At 42.0% G+C, this 10,461-nt stretch overlaps 1 long non-coding RNA gene across 1 annotated transcript; it reads right to left on the bottom strand.

The window, feature by feature from the left end:
• Positions 1 to 8,096: 8,096 nt before the first annotated feature.
• On the bottom strand, positions 8,097 to 9,113 carry LOC139568407 (uncharacterized). The gene is made up of 3 exons (XR_011673596.1): positions 9,031 to 9,113; positions 8,289 to 8,392; positions 8,097 to 8,179 (listed from the first exon to the last, which is right to left on the bottom strand). It is a non-coding gene; the product is annotated as an uncharacterized lncRNA (long non-coding RNA).
• Positions 9,114 to 10,461: the final 1,348 nt, after the last annotated feature.

The following is a 10,461-nucleotide window of genomic DNA, read 5'->3' as shown; positions in this document are numbered from 1 at the left end:
TTTCAGACAATGGACCCCAATTCTCCAGAGTTGAGTTCCGAAAATTTGCTGCAGGATGGGAATTCGAACACGTCACTTCTACACGACACCCAAAAACAGCCTGCTCCTCAGTACCAGTTACTAATATATGCATAGTATTATTAGTATTGGATAGAAAACACTCTGGAGTTTCTAAAACTGTTTGAATGATGTCTGTGAGTATAACAGAACTTATATGGCAGGCAAAAACCTGAGGAGAAATCCAAACAGGAAGTGAGAAATCTGAGGTTGGAAGGTTTTCAACACAGTTCCCATTGAAATCCCCTTGAGATATGAATGAAGTTGCACTTCCTAGGGCTTCCACTGGATGTCAACCGTCTATAGAAATTTGAATGAGGCTTCTACTGTGTTGTGGGACTGAATAAGAACAGAATGAACAGGTGTCTGGCAGTCAGCCATTTTCTGGTCACGCGCATTTCACACGTTCGTCGGTTAGGAGATAATTTTTAAAGAAGTAATTTTTCCAACAATTGTTTACAGACAGATTATTTCACTTACAATTGTATCAAAATTCCAGTGGGTCAGAAGTTTACATACACTAAGTTGACTGTGCCTTTAAACAGCTTGGAAAATTCCAGAAAATGTCATGGTTTTAGAAGCTTCTGATAGGCTAATTGACATCATTTACATCATTTGAGTCAATTGGAGGTGTACCTGTGGATGTATTTCAAGGCCTACCTTCAACTCAGTGCTCTGCTTGACATCATGGGAAAATCAAAAATAAATCAGCCAAGACCTCAGATTTTTTGGAGGGGGGATGAATTTCCAAACGCCTGAAGGTACCACGTTCATCTGTACAAACAATAGCACGCAAGTATAAACACCATGGGACCACGCAGCCATCATACCGCTCAGGAATGAGACCCATTCTGTCTCCTAGAGATGAACGTACTTTGGTGCGAAAGTGCAAATCAATCCCAGAACAACACCAAAGGACCTTGTAAAGATGCTGGAGGAAACAGGTACAAAAGTATCTATATTCACAGTGAAACGAGTCCTATATCGACATAACCTGAGCAAGGAAGAAGCCACTGCTCCAAAACCGCCATAAAAATGCCAGACTATGGTTTGCAACTGCACATAGGGACAAAGATTGTACTTTTTGGAGAAATGTCCTCTGGTCTGACGAAACAAAAATAGAACTGTTTGGCCATAATGACCATCGTTATGTTTGGAGAAAAAAGGGGGAGGCTTGCAAGCCGAAGAACACCATCCCAACGGTGAAGCACGGGGGTGACAGCGTCATGTTGTGGAGATGCTTTGCTGCAGGTGGGACTGGTGCACTTCACAAAATAGATGGCATCATGAGGGAGGGGAAATTATGTAGATATATTGAAGCAACATCTCAAGACATCAGTCAGGAAGTTAAAGCTTGATCGCAAATGGGTCTTCCAAATGGACAATGACCGCAAGCATACTTCCAAAGTTGTGGCAAAATGGCTTAAGGACAAGGTATTGGAGTGGCCATCACAAAGCCCTGACCTGAATTCTATAGAAAATTTGTGGGCAGAACTGAAAAAGCATGTGTGAGCAAGGAGGCCTACAAACCTGACTCAGTTACACCAGCTCTGTCAGGAGGAATGGGCCAAAATTCAGCCAACTTATTGTGGGCAGCTTGTGGAAGGCTAACCGAAACGTTTGGCCCAAGTTAAACAATTTCAAGGCAATGCTACCAAATACTAATTGAGTGTATGTAAACTTTTGACCCACTGGGAATGTGATGAAAGAAATCAAATCTGAAATAAATAATTCTCTACTATTATTCTGACATTTCACATTTTTAAAATAAAGTGGTGATCCTAACTGACCTAAGACAGGGATTGTTTACTAGGATTAAATGTCAAGAATTGTGAAAACTGAGTTTAAAGGTATTTGGCTAAGGTGTATGTAAACTTCCGACTTCAGCTGTATATACAATGTCAGTCAGCTCCAGTTACATATTTACAATGTGCAGGGATACTGGAGTGATAGAGGTATATATGTATAGGGTAAGGTGACTAGGCATCAGGATATACGATAAACAGAGTAGCAGCAACGTATATTATGATTGTTTGTGAGTGGCTGTGTGTAGAGTTAGTATAAATGTATGTTCATATTATGTGTGTGGGATGAAATTAGTGTTTGTGTGTGTGTGTTGGAGTGTCAGTGTTAATGAGTTTGTAGGGCTGTGAGTGTGCATAGAGACAGTGCAAAAATAAAAAATAAGGGTCAACTCAGTCTGTTTAGCCATTTTGTTAGCTAAATAGTTAGCTATTTAGCAGTCTTATGGCTTGGGGATAGCTGTTCAGGAGCCTGTTGGTGCCAGATGCACTGCTACCGTGCATCGACCCCCGTTTCCTGTAGTCTACGATCAGCTCCTTGGTCTTACTGACGTTGAGTAAGAGGTTGTTGGGAGAGGTTGTTGTTCTGGCACCAGACAGCCTACAGGGAGGAGGTCAGTGACCTGGCAATCTCATCGTCGCTGGTGATCAAGCCTACCACCGTTGTGTCGTAAGCAAACTTAATGATGGTGTTGGAGTCGTGCATGCCCACGCAGTTGTGGGTGAACAAGGAGTACAAGAGAAGACTAAGCACACACCTGTGTGGGGCCTCATGATAAGGGTCAGTGTAGTGTAGGTGATGTTGCCTACCCTCACCACCTGGGGACGGCCCATCACAAAGTCCAGGATCCAGTTGCAGAGGGAGGTGTTCTGTCTCAGGGTCCTAAGTTTGGTGATGAGCTTGGAGGAGACAATGGTGTTGAACGCTGAGCTGTAGTCAATGAACAGCATTCTCACATAGCTATTCCTCTTATCTAGGTGGTTGAGGGCAGTGTGGAGAGCAATTGAGATTGTGCTGTCTATGGCTCTGCTCGGGTGGTATGCAAATTGGAGTGGGTCTAGGGTGTCTGGGATGATGGAGTTGATGTGTGCCAAAACCAGCCTCTCAAAACACTTCATGATTACAGATGTGAGTGCTACAGGGCGGTAGTCATTGTGGCATGAAGCCTTAGAGTTCTTGGGAACAGGAATGATGGTGGTCATTTTAAAATGACCGGGCTCCCGAGTGGCACAGCGGTCTAAAGCACTGCATCTCAGTGCAAGAAGCATCGCTACAGTCCCTGGTTCGAATCCAGGCTGTATCACATCTGGCCATGATTGGGAGTCCCATAGGGCGGCACACAATTGGCCCAGCGTCGTCCGGGGTAGGCCGTCATTTTAAATAAGAATTTGTTCTTAAATTACTTGCCTAGTTAAATAAAAATAAATACAATTTCAAAAAAACATGAGGATGCCTAGGAAAGGAGAGGTTGAAATTACTGTGAATATGCCTGCGCTCTGTTCTGCGCTCTGAGAACACGCCCTGGAATACCGTCGGGCCTCTCACGTCGGCCTCGGAGAGTGAGATCACCCAGTCCTCTGGGTTGGTGATGGCCCTCACACCCGGCACAATGTTATTATTGTCGAAGCGTGCATAAAATGCATTGAATTCATCTGGTAGAGAGGCATCATTGGGCAGATCACGGTTGGGTCTTCCTTTGTAATCCGTAATGGATTGTAGCCCCTACCACATGCTGCGGATGTCAGCGCCTGTGTAATATCATTCCACATCATTCCTAAATTGTCCTTTTTCTCATTTGATGACTCTGCAGAGGTAATAGTGGGACTTGTACTTGTTCCTGTCCTCAGCCGTAGCCTCAGGGTTGTTTGAGATAGCCCTGTGTGCGGGAGCACTGTCCTTTAGTTTAGGGCCAACCTCTGTGTTAATCCAGGGTTTTTGATTGGGAAAGCAGCAAACCTTCACTGTGGGGACAACGTTGCGGTGCAATACCCAATGAAGCCGGTGACAGTGTTATCGGCAGAGACTCAGAACATATTCCAATCAGTGCTAGAAAAGCAGTTCTGTAGCATAATCTCTTATTCTGGTGACCATTTCTCAATGGAGCGAGTCACGGATACTTCCTGTTTGAGCTTTTGCTTTTAAACAGGAAGCAGGAGTATGGAGTCATGATCTGATTTGCCGAATGGCGGACGAGGAACGGCCTTGTATGCTTGCTTGTGGATAGAATAACAGTTGTCTAGGACTTTATCGCACCTAGTCGCGAAGGTGATGTGCTGATGGAAGTTCAGCATCAAGTGTCTTAATGTGGAATTAAAATATCCAGCAACTAGAAAAGCAGCCTCTGGATGTACATTTTCCTGCTGGTTTGTACAGATTGTTAAGTGCTAGCTTGTTATTTTTCTTGTACCGAGGTGGAATGTATACAACAGTCACAATACCAGCTGAAAACTCCCTTGGGAGGTAAAAGGGTTGACCATCAGGTATTCCAAGACTGGTGAATAATGGGTCGACACTTCCACCGCTTGAGTCAGCACACCAGTTGTTGTTGATGAAGAGGGAAACCCCTGCCCCTCTCGATTTCCCTGACGCCACTGTCCTGGAATAACAAAAAGATCCCAGGGCAGATGAGTCGAAGTTGAAGCCGGAATTGAGATAAGTAACTACCGATCTGATGTTCAAAAGTTGTAAGAAATGATAGCGGAAACATTAAGTGAAAATAAAGTAAAAAAACGCCAAAAGAAGTACAAAATAAAGTTGGAGCTTGCAAAACGGCAGACATCCAGTATGGCGCCATCTTATGTAGTTACTAAAACAGCTCTACCTATTGATGGATACAAGCTATTCCTGATCTGAAATCAGATTTACATGGCAGAGAAGTAGACCATGACAACATATTGTCATGACGTGGCCCTCTTTGGATATAGCTAGTGGCTTCCCCCTCTCTCTCTCCTACACCCAGGTTCTGTTATCTCAGGTCGTACATTCCTGGAGGAGTCTATCTCCTCCTGGCCATGCAGTATAGAGAGAGAGAGTTTCACAGTAGAACAAAGGAACTTCTTCTACATCACAGAACTTGAGAACTGAACAATATCCATGTTTTGGAGAATGTGTAAACGGTCTTTGTGACCCAATGAAAGACAATACAGCCACATTACCTGACCTCTGTTTATACAGGTGCCTCCGTTATGAGGTTTGCGTCTAATTGTTGTATAAAATGAATGAGTAAAGATGAAACTATTTTTGAAATGGTGTAATGTGATGTTAAACCGTTAACGTGAGAGAATTGTATTCCCTTTAAAAAGTTGAACTAAGTCATTGGCCCGCCCCCATGAGCACAGACATGATCTGGGACAGCCCTTTTCTACTGTTACGAATAAAACCCCCTCCTGAAGAAATCCTCTTCAGACCACGCATACCTTGATGGACACCGAGGGGGCACAGGTTGAGTTCAGACCACAAAAACCTCAGTATAAGCTAAGGTTGTAATGGTTGTTGAATTCCTAACCATACCATGTGGAGCATTGGCTACACGGCGGGAAATGGTTCAACTCTGAGACTATCGATCCCGACAGAATAAGAGCAAATCTGTCTGCAGCTAGAAATTGTCAACCTGGGATGAGAAGACCGACAACCGCCGAAACATCAATTCTATAAGCATATTTCTGAATGGTACTCTGAAGTATGCATTCTCACCACAAAAGACTTCAGGGAAGCAGAGAGACGATCGGATGAACTTTCCAACAGAAGGACTGACGATCCCATCATAGATCACGATGGCACACTGGGCGTATATATATATTGATTGCAATTATTCCCAAATGAGTGAGCGTTCATGTGCAAAGGATTAGTATTTCAATTAATATAATTATCAACTGTGTAGTGACTCTTTTTGTCTTTCCCGCCCTTGTCAGTCCACATCCACTTCCCTTTGTCCACCAAGCCGTCATATCGGCTTAGCCCACTAGGGAACCTCAGAAAGATAGAAAGATTTTCCCTATCATTTCCTTGTAACCATATCTGTTTGTTTATGCATTTCTGTGATTATTTAGTTAGTAAATAAATGATTAAGACAATTGATGTATGGATGATTCTTAGTAAAGGCTTCGTTCGTGCAGATAATCAACATTTTACGACGTTTGGAATGAGACTAACGTGAGTTGAAGAATAATTCATTAATTAGAAGACTAATTGATCAGATATTAAAATATCTGAAGAGTTATATTAGGAAAATTATAACTTTGTAATCTGAAGATTTTCCTTGGTGCCCTGACTTCCTAGTTAATTACATTTACATGATTAGTTTAATCACGTAATAATAATTACAGAGAATTGATTTGATAAAATAAGTCTTCACTTTAATGATGCCAGACAGACAATATGCTGTAAGTGTAAAAAAGGCTGTCCTTCTCAACCTAATTGGCCTGCAGCCCTGTCAATCACCCTTCACACCTCTGTTCATCCAACCAATCAGGGCGCTTGGATCCGCCTCCCCCCACCTTTTGTGCATTTGCCTTGGCAAGAGAAGCAAATAGTTGTTGTTGATGGATTTTCACATGCTGTTCCTAACTGAAGTGTTGTACATCCATTGACAAACACACCTATATAAAACCATTCAATGGAAGCAATTATGTCCATGTGTGTGATTGTAACAATTAAAGGGACATTTCTAAAAATTGCAACTTCATATTCATAATTTCCAGCACCAGCCCAACAACATATGTGAAAATGGCACGTTTCTATGTTTTGTAGTAAAAGAGATAGAAAGATGTGTTTCCAATGACATCAACCAATTAGCAGGCAATGCCTACTCACGATTGGTCAAAATCACACGATGCACACCAATCTTTTTTTACTACAAATCATAGAATCGCACGATTTTACATATATTGATTTTGGGATGGTGCTGGAGATGATGAATATGAAGTTGAAAAATTGTGATGTTTCCCTTTAAGACAGTAATGGGCCTGTCATGCCAAATATTATCCCCCTCTACGTCACAATGGGATTCGATAAACTAGTAGCATCTGTTGCTATATCAACGGTGTGATGACCTAATGATTCGAATTTGAGATTATTACAGCCAGAATGACTTTATTTTCATCATCGCCATACAAACAAGGCTGATTTCCATGACAATTTCGCTCTTTAAGTTTTGTTCAGTTAATAAAATGAAAACATTAATTCAAACTACTTTTGGGTACCTTGTTAACATTACAACAAAATCCATGTTTTAAACATTACTACGTTTCGGAAATGGCAAAGAAAACGTGTAATCTGCTTGACACATTAAAGTTACTTACCTTACAGAGCTCGAAGTCAGCTAATTTCCAATCCATTGATACACTGGCTTGTCTGGCTGTCATGTAGTCCTCTATTATGATCATTGTTTTCTATCACGCATAACTCATTAGTAGACCCTTGAGGTTGAATATATATGTATCTATTGTAGGTCCTAGGATACAACAATGAATAATGTGGAACAAATAACTACCATCAAAGGATACTTTACAACAATGAACACCTTGTGAAACAGCTGTGAAAACCAACCTGCAATATTTAAGATTTTATACATACACTGAGAGTTTTTGGTACAGTTGTGTCATTAATTTACAGACTTTGTACACTCACATAGCAATCAAACTAAAATACTGAATTATGGTGTTTGGAATATAGAGGTGGTTGCTGTATGGGTAGGACGTTCTGCCTGTCACTTGTTCCCAACAGGCAGTCAGTCTCAGAAGAGGGACTTGAAGAGGGAGAAAAAGTCCAGACACTGCTGCTCTCTTTGTTCTGAGTGTTTGCAGTGCTAGTGTTTTTAGTTAAGTCTGTATCTCACATTATGTGCCAGGTATGACAGAGGAAAAAAAACTTCCTTAGCAGATAATGACAACAACAGTAGCTGATGTAATGCAAAGTTGTAGGGTGGTTGGTAATGGTGGACAGTTTAAAATATATGTTTTATTTAACCTTTATTTCACTAGGCAGGTGGATCCACGTCTGGTGTTGGGCAGAACCCCTAGCTCATGTAGAACAGGAGCAGAGTTAAAGGGAATAGGGTAGGAGACAGACGTAAACAATTTAACACACAGGTTACACTTTACTGTGAGAACATGTGATGGATTAGTGCAGTGTTATAAATGGGAGATATGCACTTTAGCACTTTTGGAAGGTATAGCCTACCTCAAGCTGGTCCTCCGCTGACTAACACAGAGAATCAGTCTGATCCAAACTCACTGGTTCTGGTGGACGGGATACCTCCTGGAGGGCAGGTGTTGAAGATGTTCACCATAGCCTTGGAGGTGGCCTCGCTAGTCTCGTCCTTGATGGGTATCATACAAAACGAAAATCTATTTTTGGTTCCAAGCACTCTTTTAAAATGGGTTACAAAAGGGAATTTAGAGTTAAGCACTTACGCTTCCTTTACTGACCTTAATGGGTATTGCCTCCACCCACCTGGTAAAGTGATCGGTCGCTGGCAGACACCAGCTGTTGCCATTCCTGGATTTCATGAAGGGTTCGATGAGGTCCACCCCTAACATTTAAAGTGTTAGAGAGAAGATGACTTTATTTTTTACCCGTATCTGTGTCATACAGTACGCAGATTTTCATATTCGTAAGGATACCGACTGACACAAACAATAATATTGAACTCTGCTGTGGTGTCAGTGGGGGGTGTAGCTGGTGCATGGAAGTCAGGCGCAGGAGAGCAGAGATGAGCGGACAAAGCACTTTACTTAGGCAATCATAATACAGAACGCAACCGCGTCACCAAACAAATGCCAAAGGAACAAGTGAGGCAGCACAAAGTACAAAACCCAAGTACAAAGTACCGGCTGCCACAAAGCACGGGCATAAAACAAAACCCGGCGCAAACCAGCCGGAAGCGTGCCAACCTTGACAATAAACAATACCCCACACAGACATGGAGGGAACAGAGGGCTAAATACACATAGTCATGATGAGATGTAAACCAGGTGTGCAGGAAAACAAAACAAATGGAAAATGAAAGGTGGATCGGCGATGACTAGAAGACCGGTGATGTCGACTGCCGAACGCCGCCCGAACAAGGAGAGGAACCGACTTCAGCGGAAGTCGTGACATGTGGTTAAATAAAGAAACCATTAAAAAAAAAAAAAAAAATCAGGGCTAAATTTTAATTGGGACTCTTACCAATCATGTGCCATGGTGAAACAACTTTGATGAGCTTCAACTCCAGGGACACAGTCTCAAACTTCTGGCAGGCTAGACAGGGTACTGACCTTTTAAGCAAAAAGTGACAAATTGAAACATTGTGTGCTCTGATATAACACACTATTTGGCATGACAGGTCTCAACATAGTGTTCTAACCAGACAGCCACTATAGTGTGCAGAACCATAAACCAATCAGCATTAAGTACTACACAGCATTAAGTTTTGTTGGGAACATTGTCAAAATTGCTGATTTGCATCAAAAGTTACATTGTTTAAAATGAATAAAGTGGTGGAAGCCACAGCTTCAGCAGTGGTGTAAAGTACTTCAGCTTAAATGGCGTTTATAGCTTAAATGGCGTAAGACACTAAAAACAGTCCATGTCTCACTCATCAATTCTGTGTCATGTCAGAGCATTGCCGCCAGAAAACGTTTCGCGAGGCAGCATTTGCCACAGCATTTTTCAATCACCATAAAACAAGTGCTATTTTATTTATATAGATTTGTCAACTCACGCACAATGTGTATGTTCTTCACATCCGAGTGCTGCTGCAGGCTCTTTGCCTGTTGCGCGGGCCGGGCACAACATGCAAGTCGAGCTTGCCACTTTCCTCCGGTATTTATTTAGCAAGCATGATAACAAATCACTCCCGACAGACATGCAAAAACTCTTACATAAATGTAGCAGCCTAAATTTAGCCAAAGACAAAAACGCCCGATTAAACTTATCAAGGGGTTGATGATTACCTGACAAGCAGAATCAGGTGGTCCTGGAGGACCGGAGTTGACACACTGATCTAGTCTACTATGCGCCCTCTCCTTCTGGCCAGTGTAAATTAAGCGGAAATATTGTATATTTAGCCTATAGCCCATTTGTATGTGAGAAAAGGTCAATTATATCACATTTGGTTAATATTCAAACTTGGCCAGACTAAGCTACCAAGACATTTTCTATCAAAATGATTAACTGCAATTAATCAATAAAACACAATAGCACAGACTGAGTAAATGTTTTGTTAGGCCTGCAGCAGCATAGGGCAGGACTACACGACGCAAATCTGCATAAAGCAAGCTCAGCCCTGTGAGTTTTATTGTCCAATCATATTGCTTGCTCGTTGTATAGGAACCCCTAGGCCTTCTTTAAAATATAATGAATATGAAGTAAAAGGTTGCTGCAGTTTGACAAGGTTTTCATTCTCCCCAAGGCCATGAGTTTGTCCAGGAGTTTTAAAGAAATCATGTGATCTGATTAGAAAAACGTTACTCTCATCATAGCCCATATTAAACAGTTTCACAACAGATGAATCACGTCATACAATAAAGGTCCAGAGTTTTGCCTGGTTAGGTTACCAGATCAGTAAAACTCCCCTGGCACCAGATAAACTGTCATTTCTCCCATGCATGACTGATT

The sequence above is a fragment of the Salvelinus alpinus genome, chromosome 1 (genome assembly GCF_045679555.1).
Source record: "Salvelinus alpinus chromosome 1, SLU_Salpinus.1, whole genome shotgun sequence".
In the NCBI taxonomy this organism is placed as follows: Eukaryota; Metazoa; Chordata; class Actinopteri; order Salmoniformes; family Salmonidae; genus Salvelinus; species Salvelinus alpinus.
Note: the sequence above shows the minus strand (reverse complement) of the source record. Positions and strands in the feature narration are given on the sequence as shown.